Source organism: Lutjanus erythropterus, chromosome 3, assembly GCF_056507025.1.
Source record: "Lutjanus erythropterus isolate fLutEry1 chromosome 3, fLutEry1.hap2, whole genome shotgun sequence".
NCBI lineage: Eukaryota > Metazoa > Chordata > Actinopteri > Lutjaniformes > Lutjanidae > Lutjanus > Lutjanus erythropterus.
The window spans coordinates 45,769,418-45,793,952 of NC_139319.1; the positions used below are offsets into that span (position 1 = coordinate 45,769,418).

The following is a 24,535-nucleotide window of genomic DNA, read 5'->3' on the forward strand; positions in this document are numbered from 1 at the left end:
TGAACCACATATGTTACTTTGGTCAGGTGAAACAAGCGCTGTAGTGCCGGACCAGTCAATGTGTGCGTGTAGTGTGCCTCTGTGGCAAATACTTCATCACAGGTTTGTTAATAATGTTACCGAGTAAATGACGTGTGCTGTTAGCACCTGTAGATTGAAGTGAATCAGAAAAGAGTCTTAGTGATGCTGCAGCTGATTTTAGCATGGAGTTTTGGTTTAACAGTCTGTCCACTCCAAAGACTGCCAGGAGCAGAGTATTTTAACATGAATTATTCATAGAAATTTAGTTGACTAAAACTGTAAAAGTTCATATAATAAGCACAAAATAGAGACAGTGACTCTGCTCTTGTTGTTGCACCCTGCTACTGAACTCCTCACCCACCCACACATTCCAAACAAAACAAGTCCAGGACTGAACTGTGTGTTTGTGTGTGTATGGCCCACAGACTGTATAAAGCATGGACATAGTCACCCATAGGTTTCTGAAAAGCAATTGTGAAGCTCAGCCTGGTGGCTCCGACTACACCAAACTGTCAGCTATAAAAAATTTGAGTTATATAAAAATTAACCTCGTCCAGTTGTTATGAACAGGAAAATTAGCTATAGAGACCAAAACTGCAGGGACTAAACGTGTATATCTGCTGTAAGGTTGGGCATTTTTCATTTGATTCGATTTTGGAGCCAGCCTCAAGTGGCCCTTTGAGAAAGTGCCCGTCATTTTTCAGCTCCAGAGGCTGTCGCTTTGTATCGCCCCTTACAGGGTTAGTACATCTAGCATGTTGAATAAAAAAGCTGTGATAAGTTCAAAGCAGCCTAGAGACAGTTAAAAGTCGGGGAGCAAGATTAGTGTTGGTATATAACCAATAAACATAAACTGTATTTCCACACAAATGTAAAATTTGGGATTTTGTTGCCTCAGTTTGCTACCAGCCTCCTTTGGTTAGCTGCACTATTTTAGTGGGTGAAGATCTGTTGGTTGTTCAGATACTCGCTGAATTTAAGACCAACTTATAACACTGTTAATTCACTGGTTATTGTGTGTGTGACAGTATTTGAGGAGTATTTTTCAGCTTTAACCAAAGTAACTACTCAGTTTTCTGCTTCCTGTTTGGTGCAGGATACAGTGCATCTACCCTCCAATAATATTACACATTTGATTTAATCAGAACATCAAGATGAGGACATAGACAGACTTAAAGGCTGGTTGGACTGAGTTGCATGACCACTTACAGATTAAGTGGAGATGGTACAGATGGTTACAGTATGGGTGTATGTGCATATCATTATGATAGTATGCAGAAGTTGTTCTCAAACTTTTCTGATGTGAACCTCTTCAGAAGGCAAGAAAAGTCCACATCTAACATCCCACAATTTATTTTTACAGTTAACAGTGATAGGAGAAGCAACTGACAAAAAGGGATCAAAGTTGAATTTTAAAGAAATCATGAAAACATCAGCAAACTTTTTTTTTCAAACTCTGTTTTCCCAACATGAATCCTATTCATTCAATTTATTTTCAAGTATTTTTCCCAGGTGATCCACAGTGCCCACCATACAGTGTGCATGTATGTGTAAAGGGTCATGTGAGAGAGTGTTTTCCTATGTATGTACAGGGGTGTGAGTTTGTGTAGGGGGAGCGGGTCGATTGTGTGTATGTTCCAGGCTTCTTCATTAGTTGGATGGCTGAGCTTGAGTGCTGGTGGACAGCAGAGGGGTGTTAGTGATGGAAGACAATAGTGTAGCACTCACTGCTGTCAGAAGTCATCAGGGTTTGCCTGCACTGACGAGCATCACCGCCCGCTTGTCTAAGGCCTGACTGACACTGCAAGATCTCCACTACCTTTCACCTAAATGAGGCTGTGAGCACACCTGGGGCTTTGCTTTTATGCAAGAAGAGGATTTATAAGGAGCCTGTTTCATACCAAGTTATTAGGAGCTCAGCTGACTCTTCCTAAATCCCACCACTTTTTGCTCTCTGCTCCAGTAACAGTTGAGCAAGTTTGATACTTTGGTCAACTTTCTCCTTCATGTTTCCTGTTCCTACACTATGTGCAAGGTTCATCTACAACGAAAAGAAAACCAAATTTTATAATTGGTTAAAATATGTTGGTGGTGGGCCTGTAAAAGCACATATAGCCACACTTTAAGTTAACTAATGTCAGCAAAATACTAGCTAATATGCTCAGGTATGCATGTCACAGTATATGGTGCAATATATATGCACAGTCAGTAGAATCACTGTGGTCACACCCACTGACCAAAGAAAAAATAAAGAAAAGCTAAAGAAAGGAGACGCAAATGGATCTTTAATTATATACTGTATTGACTGATGTTACTTATAAATTAAGTATCTAGTATCTTTAATTTATATTCTGTGCAACAATCGTACATTGTGTTGTGTTGCATGGCGTTGCGTGATGTTGCATCACATTGTGTCATGTTGTGTTGCATCTTGTTGCATTCTGTTGTGTCGTGTGGTGTTGTGTCCCATTGCATTGCTTCATGTGGCATTGTGCCACATTGCCATGCCTCACATTGCGTCACGTTGCGTCGGGTCACATTGAGTCATGTTGCATCATGTTGTGTTGCGCCATGTTGCATTGCGTTGCACCACACCTTAACACATTGCATCGCATTGCGCATCCTCACCACCGCTGCAACCAAAAACATCTTTTTACTATTTATTAATATGCCATAAACCTGTCCATGTACAACCAGAAAATCCTTAGTTGTTCTCTTCACTTTAATTTCAACAACAAACACCTTTCTTTGCTTTGTGTATTTCCCTGGCTTCAGAATCAGGTACATATAAACATCAAGTAACCTGACTCCTGTCCACGTGTCAATGTCCATGAACCACAGTGTCTTTGAAAACCTATTGTTTTACTTCCAGTTTCGCACTTTCTTCTATTATGGACACCCATGTGGCAGGAGTTTTTGGTACTGAGGGGGCGTGTCCTGGTGGGAAAGTGATTTCAGTCAGCAAAAACAACTTGGGTCCCTTTAGGAAAAGATTGTGATTTGTATTCAAATAAGTCTGTTAATCCAGTAAGTTATCTTAGGTTTTGTGTTGTGTGGTGAAGTAAAGTGGCTGTATCTTGTAACAAAGTCAGTGCATCTTGTAGTCTGTGAACAACTAGCCAGCTGATCTACTTTAGTTAGTTAGTGATGCTAATGTTGGAGTTTTGCTAAGTGCTACTAGTTGTGGCCATATATCACTTTTATAGCTACCCACATCTTTTAACCATCTTTAAAAATTAGTTTTTTTTTCAACATGGATGAGAAATAAAAATGAAAAGAATTCTATTGTCTTACAATTCACAGTGAGGTGTTCTCTCTCTCCCACAAAGACACAAAGACAGGTAAAAACACTTAGCAGTTCTTGCTGCTGGTCCCCATTATTCTATTGATCACTGAAAAGTTTTCCACTAATTTCTTCCAACCTTGACCTCTCCTCCGTTTGGGACTCTCCTCTATCTTGATAGTCACAAAACTCCAGCCACATTACATATCCTCAGATTCTTCACATGATGGCTTTCATCTATCTTAGTGATGTTTTCTCGAATGAGGGCCCATAATTACAATATCTCCTTGCTGGCGGACAGCCAGTGTCCTAAATGGCTGCTTAGAGTGATGTGAGGAAGTTTGTAAGGGTTTTACAACACACTGTAGTGTACTGACGCTTTTTTGTTTTGTTTGTGTGTGTGTGTGTGTGTGTGTGTGTGTGTGTGTGTGTGTGTGTGTGTGTGTGTGTGTTTTGTTTTGTTTTTTTAATTTTTCATTCCTTGCTCTATGATTCTTAAATGCCAAATTAGAAGCCAGTGTTTGGTTTGTCATAATTTCAGGTGATTATATACTATGAATGGATGATGAATTTAGTATAATAATAATAATAATAATAATAATAATAATAATAATAATAATAATAATAATAAGAAGAAGAAGAAGAAGAAGAAGAAGAAGAAGAAGAAGATATGATTTAATATACTGAATGAATATGCTACAATCTACCCATGAATCTCACATGCCGGACCTTTAAAGGGATGGTTCACCTGTAGTGCTATTTAACTATCTAAACTGTTTTGTTGTAAGTTGCAGAGCTTTGGAGATATCGGCCGTAGAGGCATCTGCCTTCGCTCCAATATAATGTGACTAAATGGCACCAGTCCTGTGGTGCTCAAATCCACAAACTTTGTTGTGAACTACTTTCTGTCTTCAAAGGGACCTCTTGGAACTACTTTTCTAATGGGAAGAAAGTAGTTCCTACATGAAGCTGCTCACAATATGTAACATTTCTGCATTAAAATATATAAAAATGCAAGACATATGTTATGTATTTTGTTGAGTTATCCTAGATGTTTCCAATGATGTTCAAATACAGAAAAATTCATTTAGTCAAAGTAACTCAAATATTACTTCATGTATGAACAAGATATCTGCCTATGTCATGTCAGATGCATTTTCATCAGCAACAGAGGTTGTTTAACAGTGACGACAACAACTCCCATGATTCCACACTACTTCACAACAACATCAAACTACATCTTTTGTCATTGTTTTAATGTGACAGAGACCACTAAGTGGCAGAATTTACATATTGTGCCTTTCATACGCCTTAATTACAATTTGTTAATTAGATTAAAAACTGGATTTCCTCCTGGGTTTTTATATTGTTGTATTTCGATGATACTGCACACAGTTATTGTTCTTGTGCTTCTTTCTTCACGTTTTCAGACAATGCATAGCTGCCATGTGATAAGAGAAAGCCCTGCGGTATGTTGGCTGTGGAAGCAGCTGGTGTGTGAGCTTCTGTTTAACACTTATATGTTTTTCACTTGACTGGTTTCTCCCATTCTTTCTATATTACATTACCAGACAAACACACACACACACACACACACACACACTGTACGTATACACACGTCTTCAGCACAACTTCCTCTGTTATTAAACTGCTAGAGCTGGGTCATATACAACCATACTGTTTGTTATGAGGCTGTTCTGGCCTTAAGTAAAACAGATGCTTCACCGTTACAGTCTGATACACATAAATATCTCTGTGAATAATGACTACGCTGGAGTGTATTACAGAGGCTGGTTGAATGATTTATGTTTGCATTATAGAGAACGAGATGAAGAAAGAAAGAAAAAAAATGATAGTACTGTGTTTTATGAGTCAAAATTGTGTCCCAATAAGAGACCCTGATTTAGAAAAGGCTTTTTTTTTCACAAATCTACTGGTGAGCTCAAGGGGTGGGCAGTGGGGGTGATTGCCTGCCCAAGACAATGTGATCAAGTTCCTTCTAGTGTGTCCTTCCAGTGGACAAAACATGAAAACAGTCATTCTCAAAGACAGGACTCACAGGTGGGTCACAGGACATTTTATTTGGGTCCACAAATTTAAGATTTATATCTGGAGTACATCTTTTTAAAAGTATTTAAATGTGTGTATTCTTTTACTGATGAGAGGGGGAAAAGCTGTTAATTCTGTCTAAATGCACTTCTTTTGTCTCATTTATGAGATAGGCTAAAATGTCCAATATTGTTTTCCTGATAAGAGGAAATTAAAAGAATGAGATCGCCTGTTGACTCAGCTTAAATGAATTTATTTCTCATTTATAAAGTTTTTACATCTGTATATGTTTTCAATAAAAAGCATCTAGATGATATAAGGTGATGTAAAAATGGCAGTGAAAATAGTCAGGAAAGTTAATTTATGCACAAATGAACTCTTACCAGAATTTGTGAATAAGGCTTATTGTGACTTGGGTTGTCATTTAAAAAAAAAGTTTGGGAAACTCTACTTTACAGTTTACAGTGCCTATTCAGTTTGCAAAACATGAAAAACTGCCCTCTGTAGTTCCCTTCTAACAGACAAAACGTGTGTAAGTGCCCTCTAGAGTGCCCTTCCAGTGGACAAAACCTGATAAAGTACATCATAGCTTTTCTGTGCTGGTGCCCCACTGCATACAGTTGGTGCCCTTTACATTTTTTTGCCCCTGCCCTTCAGTAAGCATGAGTCCATCCCTGCTTAAATCGCACCATAAACATACAAATGTTTTGCCTCTATCTCTTTGTGAAGATACTGAAGTTTCTTCAGTAGAGAAGCTCTTAGAGAAGCTCTGTACACAGTCCATTCCCATGGGTAGATTATGGTGTTAACTTTAAAACCCTTTAAGAAATGCTCACTTCACCTTGCTCAGGTCAGCAAGGACTCCAGTATTTCCCAAATACCTGTAGGCCAGGAAAGTTAATGTTTGCTGTTAGTGTTCAGCTTGGAGGAGCCAGGATTTTGCAGCCTGAATTTTTGATGCTTGATTGTCAAAGCGGAGGAAAAAATAGCAGAGGAGAGAATATGTTTGCTGCAATGATGAAATGTGCTAGAAATAAGCTCCTGAGAGAAGAAGTGATGCAAACTGGGATGAGGAAGGTCCTGATTGCCTTCCTGTGAGGTCAGTAAGAGGTTACGTGAAAGGCAGAGTCGGAGCCAAGCTGACGACAGCTTCTTCATTCACTCCTGCCTGCTATGATCGGTCGGGAACAAAACGTGGTGGTTAGTCATACATGCACATGAGATTTGCCAGATGCTCCTGAATGATTGAATGAATGTCCATATGCTCAGAGACGGTTTGTGCTGGATTCAGTCTGACAGCAGCTCAGACGCTCTATAAATCTGCACCATTATGAAGATGTGACTAAATGCAATAAGACATAAATGATTTAGAAATAGTCTATAATTAGGTTATAAATTAGGTTTTAAATGCTTTATAAATCACTAATAAACAATTATAGATCACTTACAGATGAGCTATAATTGGCGAAAGGAGCCTTATTGTAAAGTGTAAGCATCACAATTTGCACTGTAGACACAAAAAAGTTCAGAAAACTCATGATTTCAAGGCAGCTGTCATTTTTGAGGTTTGAGTTTAGGAAAATGTTGCAGATTATACTGTTAAGTTTTAAAATAAACAAACAAACAATCAAGAAAAATAATTAAAAAAAACTGTTAAACTCAAAGCGAAAGTGAATAATGGTTAATAATTTAATATTTCCTATAGCACACTTTTAATTTTTAAGCACTCAAATAATGACAAAACCAGTTCACATGTTATTATAAAAATTTCTAAAATACATAAGATTTTTGTTTGACTTAAAACACAAATATTTAGTAAAGCCAGATGTTTTGTCAGCTTTTTTTTTTTTTTAACAGTTTCCACTGTGCATAACAATCTTAAAACATTTATCATACAGAAGAAGGAAATCTACTGATAGCATGATGAAAACACCATAGTTAACAATATTGCCAAAGCCTCATTATATTAATCTGGCAGTTTGATGTGTTCATTTGAAATGCTGATGAAACTTTTTGACCATTAAGATCTGCTGATGGTGGTTAATTGCAAGTAAATCATTAACAAATGAAACTGACAGGTATAAATGCTGCTGATAGAGAAGACAAAGTAGAGCAACAAGATCAGAGGCTGAACACTACAGATAAATGTGGACTCACTATTTTGCAAGTAACAAGTTGATGTTGTAACAGCTTATTAATGGTTTACAATCTTATTAAAAACCTAATTATAAAGTTTTTAAGTAATATATTTTGAAGTGGTAATGTTTATTGAATTGATGGACTACAGCCACAATTTGTCCAGTCACCATTTTCTACAACTACAGAAGGCTCCTGACCTCAGGTGGAAACACGTGACAGGCTGCGCACATCTGTTTCCACATAAGCCAGATGTTACATGGATGCATTTTATTGAGAAATGATGATACAGAATTTAAAAAAAGAACCAAAGCCACTGATTCTGCTGGAGGCCCATTTTCTCGCAGAATATTCCCCTCAGTTTTTGAAGACAAGACATATCAAAGCCAAATAAAACCAGTTTATGTCTCAGTGAGGAAGCTGATTCAAAAGGGCAGAATAAAGTGAGAAGAATTTTAAAAAATAAGAAAAATAAGGGACTGCCAAAAAGACTTCCCATCAATGTCAGTGTAAACATTCATTATCTTTTCTCTACTGCAGCTCATTTTTACTTTTTATATTTTAGAAACAGATAGGCCTCCACAGACTGAGTCACTATAGCAACTGAAAGCTGTTTTCATGTTGGGATGTAAGCATATAAAATATAGAGGAGACCTGGAAGTGTTGTAACACTGGAATAGTTGTAAAACTGTGATGTCACCGCATGTGGCATGTCTCTATGAGCAACATTGTGTATTTTACAACCCAAAAAATATTTTCAGGTAAGAAAGTAAAAATTTTACCATTTTACGTTCATTGTATTGTAGATATAACCTAAAGTTTCTCTAGTTAATTTGAGGCTTTGCATCGCTGCTACCTTCAAGCCCATATGCTAAAATAGTTAGCTATGTAATGACGGCCTGGGGTGGGACAGCTGCAACAGTTGCAACTCACGGCAAAACGAAGTTTGAGTCAGGTGTCTACATATTTTGTACATATACTTAAGTAAAATTCTTCATAAATTGGTCACTTTGGATCTGAAACCAGCAAGTTTCCTTTGATTGTTACATCAATCCCCAGCTAAGGTTATACCTCACCTCAGTAGTGGGGTAGGTTGTAACACCAGAACTCTTCGTATTTGACATGAGCTCACATAATCTGTGATTGTGTATCATAAGTCCAATAGAGTAGTATTTGTAGTATTTGTAGTAGACAAATATGGGTACAGAATTATAGAAGTCTTGTATGGACAGCAACTCAGTTACAGATCCTCAAACAAAAAGTGTGACTACCATCCCCAGTCTCCCCTTATGCATTTTGTATAAACACCTTAAGTAGTTTAGTGTTTCATTTGCAGCACACATTTTCCACACCTAACATGTCAGCCATTCCACCAAATCTGTTCCATTTGCATGTTGAACTTTTCTAAATTAAACTTCTATCTGATACTTTTTTGCATAACTGCATCTGAAAACATGTTTAACTATTCCAAAATGTAATGGTCAGTCTCAGGCCATTTGATTTATTTATTTATTATTATTATTTTTTTTTTTTTCAAGGTTTCTAAATGAGGATCATGCATTTTTCATAACAGGACTAAGACTGACAGGGCTGAGGTTTTAGCATAGCATTAGAAAACATGAAATGTAGCCACATGCCATCAATAGTAATAGTGTGAGAACACTCACCACCTTCAACTGGTTTTGCAAAAACAAAAAAATCAACAGGTTTGAGTGAAAACCTGGGGACAAGACTAAAATGAAGCGTATTATACAGGAACTTTCCATGCATGTTTATGTGTGTAACATCTGGGGGATTAAAAAGGCACCAATTTGGTGGAATGGACCATCTACAGTAATTGTGGCGCCTCCAGGGTAGAATTTGGTTTTACTGTTGTACTGTTTACTGTTAAAATATTATAAAGTGCCCTATAGAGTGCCCTTCCAGTGGACAAAATGTGATGAGGTACTTTATAGGGTGCCTCTCCAGTGGACAAAACATGATTAATGCCCTCTAGAGTGCCCTTCAAGTGAACAAAATGTGGCAGAAGTGCTCTAAATGCTAGACAATTACTTGGTCTCTATGTGGTTGTAAATGGTTTAATAGTTAATAAGTTCCCTGTGTGGTTTTATAAGAGGTGTTGTACTTTTAGTCACACAATTTTTTATAGAATCATCACAACTTTTGGAGCACAGGTCCTCCACCACATACGAGCTGGTGCCCTTTTTATTTTTTTCCACCCCTGCCCCTCAGACCGCCTGAGTCCGCCCCTGTTTGTTTTGAGCCACGAACTCAGTCAGACTGTTTTCAGCGCATCACATACAGGCAGCATCTCCCCCTCCTGTCCTCACCTGAACAGAGGTGGACTGCGGAGTTGTTGGCCGCCACGTGCTACTGGGCTTGGATAGTAGTGGTGCGCGAGCTACGCAGCCGCGGGTCCCGTCCGCCACACAGGCTTGTCGCGCGCCAAACAGGAGACACCACGGAGCAAGTGAGCGGAGAGAAACAAGAGAGAGAAGAAGAGAGGAAGAGGAGGAACTGTGCTTTACTCGACGAGTCTTCTTCGTGAAGGTAATTAATAATCTTATCTGTGTTTAATTACGAGAGAAATGTTATCGTCAATATTTTGCGCAGAGAAATGCGCTGCAGATAGTTTCACAGACACGACAGAGAGCTTTGTTTGTTGTTTGGTTTTCATACCTAGTATTATTTGGTTTGTGTCACTGAGACTGAGGCTTGTTTCAATATTAAAAACAAAAAAACAAAACAAAAAAAACATATCAGAGGCTACTGCCAGCTTACATTCACTCACTTTACCCAGACCTCTATGTGAAGAGTAGAGTTTTACTCTTCATTTTTTCCTGACAAGATTCAACTGACTTCTAAGTATTTGTAGCTAGTTAGCATTAGTATATTTGCCGTTATTTGTATTTTTACCAGCCCCTTCAAAATAAAAGCACTGAATGTGTCCAAGTTCTGAGGCACGCAACTCTAAACTCGATTCTGTTTTTAAACCCCTTCTAAATGATGTCCAGCTACGCAGAATATGCTAACAAAGACATAATGCAGTGTACTTTTAAGAAAGAAAATTTCGTGTGACACAACCTGTCGTTTTTAGGATGAGAGAAGGAGAAAATTGGGGTCGTATAAAAACAACCAAAGTGAATCCCAGACTGCGATTGCTGTAGGTGCTCCGGCGCTCATAAAGACGTGATTTAAACGAGTAACCTTTGACCACGCTCTTTAACAACACTCATTAACACCACGCTCAGTGGACTGAGTTTGTTATTGACGGACTGTTCAGCAGCAGGGGGACGAGTGTGGCCGTTTCAGCACCGCGGACAGCGACTTGAGCTCGAGCCAAACATAAAACGGCCGGCGTGATAAACAGCTGGCTCTGATCACTTCAAAGAGGATGAAGCCAACAAACACATTCCGGCTGAAAGACAGTGACCAAGAATTAAAACCATATCTTAGTTATGCACACATCTGCATTAATTATTAAAATTAGAAACTGAAAACGTATGGAGGCACAGTCACAGTTATTGCATTATTCATAATCAGTATATTTAAATTAGGACTCGACCAATACTGGATTTTTGGGGTCGAGTTAATTTTTTTGCAATGATACAAACGTAGTTAACATTTGTGACAAAGTGGCACAATGGAGGCAGAATATTTTACAGTTTAATAATATTTAATAATATTATTGTCCAAAATGATACCAGGGCACTGAAACAGTAAACTTTTACCAAATTTTTTTGAATAATAAGAAATAACTATAAGGGGAAAAAAAACATATTAAAGGTACAGTGCACCCCAAAATCATAAAAAAATCATATGTATGTATATATATATATATGTATACGGGCCAGGGGAATACATACATACATACATACATATATATATATATATGTATATATATATATATATATATATATATATATATATATATATATATATATATATATGTATGTATGTATGTATGTATGTATGTATTCCTTTGGCCCGTAGAGCTATTTATCCATCTAGGGTTTTTTTGTGTATGTGAGTTTAGAGAGTTTTGGAGATCTTGGCCATAGAGATTCTCTCCAATACAATGGGAATAAATGGTACTAAGCTTTTACCGGAACTCCTTTCTTTTCTACTAGAGATAAAGTAGTTCCTACATAAAACGGCTCACAATAAGCTATGTGAATTATCTTGAGAGACTAGGTCATGATTTCTGAAAAGAGGCACTAGTTTAAAATATTTTCAGAGAGAAGGCAGACATCCCTATGGCTGATATCTCCAAAACTCTGCAAATCACACAAAAAATCTAGATGGATAAATGGCACTATAGAGCAGGGGAAAAATATGTATATTTTTGATTTTGGGATGAACTGTCCCTCTTAACTTTAATTAAAGCTATGACAAGGAACTTTAATATTTTGTTGATTTTGGAGGCCCCTCTGGACAAAAGCAGTTGTTTCCACCATAGTAACCACAAAATATAACCTCAAAGTACTACTGTCCAAATTACTACTCAGTATAACTTTGACTGTGAAAATGTAAACACAGGCTTGTTTCATCTGATTTCATGGAGAATCCAACACGATGGCCATTAAGAGTTTCTATATTAGAACTAGCCAATCCTCTTGCAGATGGTCTTGTTTGCTTATGCAGGTCATATGGAGGCATCAGTAATAAATTGAGAATGTGTCATAACCAGTTAAAAACTCATTGTACTAGCTTTAAGAGAGGGATCAAATATACACAGACTGCTGTATACAGCTAACAAATAAAAAGAATCTGCATTATGTTCTGTTAAAAAAAAGTCATACAGGCACATATATGGAATATATGTCCATACAAATACAGATTGATATAGCCAATATCTGGCTGATAACATCAGTCAGTCATTAGTATAAATTGATGCTTTTCTGAGATTTTGTTTATTTTGGAGGCTGCATACCTGCGATTACTTACATTGTTGTACACCTTGTTACATTTCTTTTTCCATTTTATATTGCAACACTGTTAATGACAAAATATTATCTTAAAGTAATCGACTCTTGAGTTTCCAATACCTCCTCATTAACAAAAAATCTGATTAACCTGGAATATGTTTTCTGCAGTAGGCAGCCCACAGGCTTACTTGGCTGACATCCACTCCTCAGTGTGCCAGCCAGACAAATACTGTTAGAGCACAAATTTAGACAGGGATGGTGTGGGCTGCAGGGGATTATTTTTCTGCAAATGCAGAAGAAATTTTTTTTGTAGCCACAGTCCAGCATAAGGTGCTCTCTGAGAAACTACTTGTTGCAGTGACATTTATATAACAGGTTGTCTACATTATCTGGACATGATATTATAGAAACAAACTGTGACTTAAAAATGAAATCTTCCACTTGTGTAACACTTTGTGGTTTGTTCAGTTTCAATTCAACCTTTCAAATTTTCATATATCTAATATGTAAGTCTGTCTATCCACATTGTTGATTGACATTTTTGATTGATGCCATCATTAAAATGCTGCAGGCATTTCAGCTCTATACAGACTTCTATCTGGCTGGCAGTCAGTATTTTTCATCTCTCATATGCAAGTCTTCATGCAGCTATACAGAGCAGTTGTAAAGGGTAAATTTTGATGGCTCAAGGATCCACAGACTATGTTACAAAATGCTTTATAGCCCTGTCCATGTGTCCTATTATTAAAATCCAACAGTCTTTGCCTGTTTTTCTTCTACCTTTGTGTCTTGTTAACTCAGAAACACCACTGTTCACAGATTACCAATTTATCACTCCTGCCAATAAGAAAATACAGCTGTAGGTCATCATTAATAGAAATGTTTGCTACAAATCTCATACTGAGAAGATCAAACATGCTCACTTGTATTGTATATTTTGCATGACAGCTGCACAAAACAGTTTAAAAATCTATTGTGATTATTATTATGGCCATGACAAAATAATTCTTTACTAACACTTAATGGCAATAGTAGGGGAGACCAGGAACAAGTGCAACATTTTTTTAAATTTTCCTTCATAACTCACAGCCTGCTTGAAATATGTTACTCATCTTTTGATATGAGACATATACATGTGCACTAATTAATAATGGGATTTATATATCTTCATCAATTAGGACAAGACTGTAATACTCAATTTAATGCGAGGCGTCAGTGTGTTACAATTGTCCTCTTGGTGGGGGCAGTTGTAATAGTGGTTGGGGAAATTTGTAACAATGTAACAATATCTAAAAAAAGCACATCTCAAAGTAATGACACTATTGATGTCTGGCATCATATGAATTCAAAGCATGAATCTCTTTTTGCAGAAGACTAGGCAATCATTCTAATGGTAACTAGATTTTAATTATTTGAATTGAGTTACACAAAATTTTACATTTAAGTTTAGTGAAATATGATAATTTTCAGAAACATAAAAATGTCAATACAGAAAAACAAAGTGTTTACATTGGGCCATGTGGCTTGGCTTGGGGACATTTATGACTTGACTAAATAGTTTTGCCCTTGTTCTTGCAGCCATAATAAAATCTCTTATGTTAACTAACACCTATATTAGCATAGTTCTTCATGGTCATTTTTAATCAACTTTAGACAGCAGCCAGGCGGAGAAAGAATCCCACTCAGCATGTACAGAGGAACTGAGTTTGTTAAAATCATAGATGTGTTGTATGAACTAGACAAGGCACTGCCACTCAGACAAAAGTTTCCCAGTGGTCACTTGTGGTACTGCAATAACAAATTCCCCACCAACACATGAAGCATTTTCCCCAGTAGGCCACGATTATAAAAGAGACATCTGCACTGTTGTTATAACACTTTCTATGATGAATTTTTGATCCATGGAATTTCTATATTTGTAAAACTTAACTACAGCTGAAAGCAATTTCAAAATCAGAGAAATCATAACAATGTTAGGTCTATGAGCTAAGTGTAACTTGCAGGTAGGGGCAAGGGAGGAAACACTACTGTGCGTATTCAGTGGGCAGAAAAAAAAATGTGCTCATGCACTAGCCGAGCAACTCTCACTGGACTGAATGGGCGCCATCTTTGTGTACACTATCTAAGTCATTATAATATATCTATGGTGACAATTGTTCTTCTCTAGGTAATGTTGGACAAGAATTAGAAGGTTTTGTTAGTAAAACTGTACATTCATGCTGTTTCTGTTTAGGTTTATGTTACGATGTGAAGAGAATATTTGTTCATTACAAAGACAGACCCATGTGTAGTCAGGATGTTGGATATCTAGGAGCATCTAAGGCTCAGCAGTACTGCCAGTGCGTATTGTTTTGTTTTCCTCTCTTGACCCATTACTAACTTCATTTACTATTATTAGTGTGTATATGAAGCATGCTGCACAATAGAACAAATTTGTTAATCACAGTAAATAAGCACTCACCGTAGCATCAACCTACTCTCTTGGCTGCACCTCAGTAGTTTCAGGGATCTCTCACGCTCTAAGGAACATCCTATTGGGAATATCCTCACAAAGTAAACACAGTGCTCTTTGGTGCTCCATTTTTTAAACACCTTAAAGTGTAGCAGTGATCCCCTTTTTTCAGCTTTAATTTAGATTGGTAATACTGTGTAAATATTGTGGCTTTATACAGACTCTGGTGGTCATTCTGCAGGAATTTCAGACAGAAGTGGACTAATGTTGTAGCTGTACTGTCAAATTATTATTTTTATTTCATGTATAATTCAAACATTCATTACCAAAGACAATTCATGCCAATTTTTTTGTATATGCCAAGGTCATGGCTGGCTGCATTTATTTTATTTTATTTTAATTTATTTTATTTTTATTAAGAATGAAGCAGAATAACTTGAAGTTAAAAGGAAGGTACTGTGGTATTGTACTTTACACATTGTTACATCCCTACAGCAGGGCGTAACAGTAAAGATTGCCCATTTGCCCAGGACAAGAAATATGCCATATCAGGCAAGTAAATCCAGTAACTCACTTACCCGACCAGTCTAGTGGTAAAAAAAGAATTAAATTATTTTGATAATTGATTAATTGGTTAAGTATTTATTCATGCAAAATTATTGACTTTCAGCCTCTCAAAGATGGAAAATTTTCCATTTTTATTTATTTATCATTACATTAAACTCTGTATTTGTATTTGGGTTTTAGACTAACAACCAAGACATTTAAATATATCACCTTGGACATTTTTCAGTATTTTCTGACATTTTATAGAATTTGCAGCCTTAGAATAAATATCACAATTAACTTAAGTCATTTTTGCAAAAATAAATAAATAAATGAACAATTTGACAAGGGCAAGTATATCTTTGACCTACTTGCCTGACAAGGGCAAGTGAAAACAAAACATTAACGCTGAATCCTGTAATGGATAACATTGTTGTTATCTATCTCCAAAATGACAGTTTTCCTACAATTACAAAAGAATTACAATCTATCACCTTGCTTACATTATCACAATATATCACAGTATATTGAATTGTAACCCCTGTAGTGTGATATGTATTGTATCGCCAGATTCTTGCCAATACATAGCCCTGATACAAAACTGAATCTTTCTGTCATGTATTTAAATGACTGCTAATCTTTATCTCTAATGAAACATTTTATTAATTGTGTATGCATTTGTTTTTGTTTGTTTTGTTTGTGAGTGTGATTGTTTGCATTGGAGCTGGGCAATATCTAGATATTATAAGGCATTTCCGTGAAATGAAATATACATATATCTTAATATTCACATTTTCTGTAAAATAACATACCATAAATTCTCAAAATCACAGTGAGGTTTTGATAAATAATCATCAGTAACGTGGATTTCATGTAAAAGTAGGTAAAGGCAAATAATAGAACAGTTGGGTAAGTTGCATCACTTTCATGTAATGCAGCCTTTAAAACAAGGAAAAGACAACACTTATGACATATTATGATATAATGATATCCAGAATCTTAGACGATATCTTGTCTCATATCACAATATTGATATATTATTGATATATCGCCCAACCCTAGTTTGCATACCCACATGACTCTGTGTAATGTCCTGTATATTTTCCTCTATAATTCTCTGTGATGTATTTCTGTCTCTGTGTCTTTCTCATGTTTTCCTCCCCTCTCCTACATGTAAAATGCACTACTAGATAGGATGCCTTGTTTTGGGACTCGCTCATCAGTCCGTTCATGCTTGACTAATTCGGAGGCCTCCTCTGTATAGTGTTGCCTGGCGACAGAGCCAAGTCAAGCACTTATAAATGGTAGACTTGTTCTCACAACAAACAAGGGAAAATGGATGTTAGTACTGTTGCTGTGGGTCACTGTTTTTTGTGCCTGAGCCAATGGATTGTCAAAACTTTTAGAAATCACTACTCTGCCACTCATTTGGATTTTATCCGATTAAATAGATCAGTGTGTCATCTTTAAGTCAAGTTATTATTATCTTTATTATAAATATGTCTGAATGGAAAGAAGCAGGGTCTTTTGCAGTGGTGATATGTAATTTTAAGTCTTTGTTCAGCCTTTCATAGTTTATCTTTCTTATTTATGATCATTGGACGCAGAGAACAAGTTGACTGACAGGCTCTTTGTACACTTTCTGATCATGATACCGTATGAAGGAATACGCAGGGGATGACAGCTCAGAGCCAAAACCATTTGCTAAAAGACATAAGGGAACTGCCTTTGGAACAGCATGAAAGGCTCTGGCTATATCCAGAGCTGCCCCATCCAATTAAGATGATCTGACATTACAGAACGAGAGATGTACTGCGTTTTGATGCACACTGCTCTAGAATCTTGAGGCTGATGGAGGAGAACACCTTCTACACTGGGTCAGCTGGTTCAACTATTTGCATGCACATGTGCGCTTACATTTAGCAGCCAGTTGACTGGTTTTGTAACCTGAATCCCGTGGTTATAATGTGGAGGGGACGTGTGAATATGACACAGAAATTTCCACTTCATACTTGACAGCTCACACCACCACCACCTCTCTCTCTGCTGTTTGCCAGATGATGCGTTGTAAGTTGTGTGGCCTACAGCAGGGATTTGGCTTGAACGACTGTGTGCATGTATCTTTTCATTTTTGGTAGGCATGCCTTTCAGTGAGGGCTGAGGCATCTCCAGAATTAGACCACTGAGGAAATCATTCTAGCTTGTTAGCTCCCTACTGGAGGCCAGCGTAGCTCAAAGACAATACTGATATATGAGAGCATATGGAAACAACATGTTCTCTGTTATATAACATTAACTGTCAGTAAACCTGACAAAAAACTATGGCCACTATTTTCAGATTAAAAGAGTCCTTCTAAATGAGGAACATATCATGTGTAGCTCTGCCAAACGATTAATGTAACACCAGCTGCTGCATTATTGTCAATAGCTGCTCAAAGGTTTCACATACTCTGCCCAATTTGTGCAAATAATACAAAAAAAAATCACTTGCTCTAATTAACACATAATCAGTTAAAATACTTACAGTGCAGGGCCTGGATTAATATGTTAGGGGATGTGTAGCCTTTGTTGGATATTTCAGAAACACTTTATTATAGTCTGAGCTGGGCCTGGGTGATATTGTTGAAAAGTCTATCATAATCGTGAAGTTTTATGTGGGTTAATATGAATAATTATCGATCATGTAGGTCCAAAGGATGGTGATAAAATAAGTTTGGTGTATTACAGGTCTTGGTTGGGAAGGTATTTATGCATTGTTTACACTCAACACTGTTCCACCAGTTTCTTGTAGTTATTTGGGGTTGGTGGCAGCAGTCAAGTATAGTATAGTTATCTGACTAAACGACAAAGAACTGCCACACCAGCGATTTGAATGGTCCTTTTTTATCTGAACTCATTTTGCATGCTATTTCTGTTGTCTCAGACCTAGCCTGAACTTGATGGTGGGCTTATAAATTAAACTTTGTAAGCCATTATTGGGTATATTTCAAAGTGTATGCCTCCTTCAAAAACATGAAATTCAAGATAGATATAGTGTTAACAATATTAATGATGTAATGGCTCCTTAACATTTGCTGGCTGGACTGCAGCAAAGCTTAGGGCCAAAAGTATAAAAGAGAACATCTCTGACTGACTTACTGAGTGAGTGATGAAGTTACACCATTGGTTGCTGAAGTGTTGCAGTTTTCCCACCTGCTGTTGCTCTTTGAAAATGAACAGGTGTAATGAGTCCTGAATAACGTCCTCAGGAAATTATTTTTGATGCACAAGGCATGATGACATCACTTTTGGCATATGCACCATCACACTTGGGACAGTGCTTTGTGTATAAACAAAACTTTGACCTTTGTAATCCATGGACGAAATGCAACCATTATAGTGTACAATGCAGTTTTACTGTCACTCTTGATTATAAGTAATAACACCTTAAATGTTGATGCAGAGTTGCAGAGAACACACAAGACAGACGTGTGCTGTGTTTCACTCTAAAGCACTCTGTGAAGCACTGGAGTCTGATGAAGGTGAAACCTGTCAGTTTCACCTCTAGAGAATGAAATCCTGATCACCACTTAGAGTATTTTCAGCAGTGAAACTGGGACACTGGGTAAGCTTGTCATCAAAGAAACAGATTATAAGAACAGTTTATTGTAACTCTGGTGTTATCTGCTGTCTGAACTTCTACACACAGCTTCTCTCAGCTCACCTGTGCAGCTCTGTGTCTGCCTATCTTTAATTGGCTGGCACTCATGATTCTAACCAATCAGATAGTGCTGTGGGTGGGACATTGAGCGAGACTACATTGAGTGAAACTGATTATACTGTTTAGTAGTAATATAGTGGAGTATAGTGGAGTATAGTGGTGGTAACTACAGATAGAGGGAAGCTGCTACATCAAAGCCAAATGCATTTTAAAATTAATTTAGTCATCATCAAGCTTTTTTCCCCCTTTTTGTTGATCCAAAAAATGATCAAATTCATTCAAAACTGTTCCAAATGATCCAAACTGATTTTTGTCATCAATTGCACCCCTAGTAACTGTGATTATGCCTCCAGCCGTTGAAGGTGCCGGGCCGGAGGCATACTGTTCTCCGGTTGTCCGGCCATACGTGACTCCGTGCGTCTGTCCGTCACAGATTTTTTGTTTGCGTGATAACTTTTGAGCAGGTGGATGGATTTACACTCTATAACAGGTACATGAACTGAATAAATTTTGGAGACCAATGCTTTCGAGATGGCTGCAAAATGGCCGCCTGACCTGTCTCTAAAAACACACTTCAATTCAATTTTAAAGCTTTTTTATATTTGACTTTGATATATTTTTGAATAACTATGTTGGATACTATTAGGTAATAAAGATAATAGCTCTTTCCTTGCAATCTTTTTTCATTAACTGTATACTGTATCAATAGAGCCAAAATTTTCAAACTCCTGGGACACTTGCAAATAGGACTTATAATGAATCAATGGTTTCAATCAGGTGTAGGGAACACAAAAAGTCACAGTTGTATCTAACTGTTGCAGGCGGAGGCGTCAGAATCAACGCTTTAGCGTCGACTTCTACCCGTTTTCATTTTATCCTAGCTTTGCTTTTAACACTGGAGGACATTTTGGACAGTCAGAAAAATATATAATTCTTTGTAATGCTGTTATGATCTGTGACACACTCCCTCTGTAATACTCATGATGCATTACACGAGGACATCAGACTGACTGTGGAGAGTTTGTGGGTCAGTGAAATATATGATGACGTTTGTCTGATATACTCTTTGATGATACAACTGTCTCCTCATGGACATTTGTGGGTCAGAGAGGATGATGTGTGTATGAATATGTGCATGTACATATACTGTAGGCATGTGTAGCGTTTTCCCTTTAAGTATGTCTGCTTAGACTGTACAAACAGGTCTCAGCAGGCCGGTGATGGGGGCTGCCAGTTTCATCCAGCTGTGTCCATGGCTTGATGACATATCTCCTCTCTCATGCACTGGACTTCTATTGTCCTCAGGCTCCTCCAGCCAGCATTAGCCAACAGCAACTAAGTCCCACAGTGTTAGTGGCCTGTCCACATACAAGGCAACAGAGGGACTGCACTCACAGCCATGCTCTGTTACAGCCACAGTAGCTGGGTCAGTAAGCATGCCAAAAAGAGACCCATGCTGTGATGCGGACAAACACTCGACAGAGATGAACAAATGCACAAATTCAAATTAGGGTGTCAGTTTTTTACATTCTGGGCTTTTTACCACAGTCATGGAACATATTCAACTAATTCAGCTTAGAGCTACTACAGGCAGTTTTCAACTGGTTATGAAACAATCACAACTTAATACTGATTTGTCTATATAACCCACATAAATAAACAAGACCATCAGTGAGTAGACAGGTTGTTTCTATATAGTTATTATTTAACATCTGGAACCTCAAATTCTCCTTGAAATCATTTTTAATTCTTTTTTTTATCTTTGATGCTATATTTTGAGGTTATGGTGGTGGACACACTACAGTTTTTTTTGCAGGGCCTTCAAAGTCAATATGAAAGGTCCTTGTAAGGTTAGGTGATGGCTACCAAATTGACATATGATGATATGCAAAGAGAAACATTGCTGATGGACGATGACATCGCTGTTTTTTTAGGGGGAGGGTATGAGGTCAGCTTTCCCATAAAAGAAAATCTAGCTTGGTCACCAGCTCAGTACTGTAGTCACTACTGCTTCACTCTGAAGGCAACCTCCAATTGTCTCACAAGAAAATTCATAAGTGAAGGGAGCGGGCAGATGCCAGTGTCCAACATACAGCCCCATGTCGGGTTTAAAAGGGTCTCTGTGTATACATCACATGTCTGTTACATAGTTGTGTGAAGGTGTTAAGCTAGGAACAAAGTTAGCTGTTAGCTGTACTGGTGAAGCTAAGCTAAGAAAACAATAGCAGCACAATTGAAAGAAACACAAATAGCAGCCTGCAGAAAAGATAAACCACTTCCACCAAACTAACTGAGCACCTTGGATTCACCTAACTAGTGAGTTTAAATAAGAAAATAATAAACAAGACATGTAGATGTAAGTTTAGTGCAATTTTCTTCTCACAAGCCAAAGATATGATGAAACTCCTGCTTCACTCAACTCTGAGGTGACACACTACCCCCATGGAACCTTACTTAAGAAAAAATATGAACAGTAGTCTATGGCAAGAGATGAATAATTTTTTGTACCCATTGTGCCAAGAATCACAGATATAATGTTTGTCCATTTAGAAAGATAATTTTACAAGATAATTAAATCTCAGTTTGTGGTAGGTGTGTCATAGTTTAGTTCTGTGTGAAACCACTCAGTGAACTACACCTCTCGTCTTTATATACGTCATCAACTCCAACATCACTGTCCCCTGTAATGTTATTTTACCAGATGTGTTCAGTGACTTCTGGTCTTTTTAACAGCTGGGGTGCAAAAGACTGAGCAAGACCCATTGCTTGTGTGACTACATCACTGTACAGAAACACACAGGTATTGTAGCTTCAGTGGCCTGAATGTTGTTGATGTTAGCCTTTGGAGGGAGAAAGTCATGACGTATGGATGTGTAGTCTTTCTAATAACATATCTTGACAGTCTTATTCTTTAACAGTATTATGACAAACAGTGACTTTCTTGACTTGTACACATATGTGTGATTCATGGCACAATTCAAACTAGCACAGTTATTACGTAGCATTGCTGTATGTCATAAAATACTACTGTTACGTCTTATATCATAAAATGTGTTTAAAACAGTGTGCTGATCATATTTTCATAACTTGCTGCAAGTTGTCTTCTTAAGTTAATAGTTCTATTTCATGATATTTTTTGCCTAAAAAATAGCATGTAAATTTTAGTTACATTACAGGTCAGCTGTTTTCTTGCCCTGCTGTCTTCTGACGGGTCACAGATGTGGTGGAGGTTCCAACATTGCATTCTACAGCAGTTGAAAAGGATGGAGACATCTGTGTTACTCTTTGTCTTTCCACTGGATTTCCAATTGTTCTCGGAAAATGTGGTATTTTAGGCGGTGAGCTGTTTAAATTAAGGTTGACAGGAGGTTAGGTGCATGTTAACAAAGTAGACAGAAGAGGACTGCCCTACTTTTGGTGATGACGTGCCCTTTACTCTAGCAGTAGTGTGCATCTGCCTTACTCGATGTCAGCATGGCCTCTGGACCCCTAGTGGCGCTGTTTAGTATCACATTAATGGCTGAGAACGGAAACGTTGTTTGTCACTTTTGTTTAAATCCTTTTGAATTCAACCAACCAGCCTCTGAAGAGACAATTCCCAATTCATTTTAACTAATGAGTAGTTTATGTTTTTGCACAAGAGAAATGCATTTGAGCATAATTAAGTTTCTGCATAATTTAATACTATGTTTAGGCAGGACTCGAGGAACAGGTTCAAACGGGTTTTTAAAGGAAATGCTGATGTTTATGCAGGAGGGAGAGTGTTTTGTGTGTCCCTTTGCAGACATAGAGGGACCACAAGGCTTTTTTGTTGGTCGCAGTGGCTTTGAACATATAATGAGAAACATTTCTCAATAAAAATAAAACCTTTTTTTTCCCTCAGCTGAGATCAGTCACCATTCATAATCCTTTAGAGACCAGAACAATGAGTAGAATTATTAGTATTCATGGAGGATCGAATATGATGACTGTGTGTGTCTGAGTGTGTGTCTCTCATCCTAGAGCTTCTGTATACACATTCCTGTTTTCTGGCTTTGTGGAAATAAATGGAGCTGTAGTGCATTGACCAGCAGCAACAGCTTCCTTTTATTTTGTTCTCTTGTGTCAACAATGGAACTTCACCAACAACTTCTGCCTTATGGCAACCTCAAATACAGAAAGCATTTAAGTTAAAATGTCTTGATGGCAGAGGGCTCAGTGGTCAATGCCAGTAAATCATCACAATGAAACTTTGCTCACGCACAGACAACTTAGATTCACGAGACACCTTTTCTCCGCAGTTGAGTCTCCTTGTCTGTTTTGTTTTGTTGTGTATTTTATGAATTGTCATTTGTTATTGTCCCATCCATTTGGGTTGAAATCATTCTGGATTTAAAGTTGTTATAATCCCAGAATTGTAAACTTCTAAACAATACTAGTATTAAAAAATGATACTCAATCCCTCATTTGCAATACCACACCAAAAAGAAAAAAAGTCCTAGTCACACAAAGTAGTATAATTTTTTTGTACTGGTGCTGATACAGAAAAAGTCACTGATCACTGTCTGCTTTTACTGCTGTAAGCCAAATTTCAGACAGGACAACAGAGATTGGATGGAGTTGAACATGTTGTATATCCTCAGTCTGGGTGTTGGGAGGGTGGTGCATAATGAAACAAAATCAAGTCAAATCAGTAGTTTCCCAATCCATCAATAGTAGAAAGTACAGATATTTCTTTTCAAATGTAAGGAAAATGTAAAAAGTTGTTTGCAAAAAAATACTCAAGTAAAGTACAGATACCTGATAACTTAAGAACAATAACAAAGTATTTGTACTACTGAGTGGTGAAAAGTTCTGCTCTGTCACTTAATGTTCATGGACATGGATGTTTGGTTTTACTTAAATCTTAAATGTTTGTTTAGTTTTCATGATACTGGTTATTGCTGCTACTACTAAAAATGTTTATATGTATTATTTATAGTGTGTGTAATGTGTCATGTATTTTTACAGAACAAATGGTTCATGTTGGTAATTATATCAATCATCTTAATAATTTTGTGCTGGTTAAAATTTTATTTTTTTTTTATTTGGCTTTCTTGTTTTGTCTCTGTTATTCTCTCTCTTTTAGTTGGTGTCAATTGAAAGTCAGGCATTGTTTATTCCTAAAAGTATTCATTAATAGTAATTAAAGTAGTTATGAGACATCATATGTGTGAGTGCATATGCATGCATATGTGCACCCACACACTTCATGGCACCCCTGTATAAGTAAGTGCCCAACTTGGGCCACCCCATTCAAAAAGTTTGGAAATGCCCATGCTAATGTGACCTTGAGTGGACAAATTAGCTCAGTGCTGCTGTTCATGCCACAAAGTGTTCTTTGCCAGCAATAGTGCTTACACATATTTAGCAGGCCCATGCACTAGTCTCTTTGTGTTAAT

General features: G+C 37.3%; 1 protein-coding gene across 2 annotated transcripts in view; it reads left to right on the plus strand.

The window, feature by feature from the left end:
• Positions 1 to 9,765: 9,765 nt before the first annotated feature.
• Positions 9,766 to 24,535, plus strand: part of LOC146330908 (voltage-dependent calcium channel gamma-5 subunit) — a 37,487-nt gene continuing 22,717 nt past the window's right edge. For both annotated transcript variants that reach the window (XM_084714376.1, XM_084714375.1), the window contains exon 1: positions 9,766 to 10,039. The gene's annotated coding sequence lies outside the window, so the exon portion shown is untranslated. The remainder of the gene's footprint in view (positions 10,040 to 24,535) is intronic.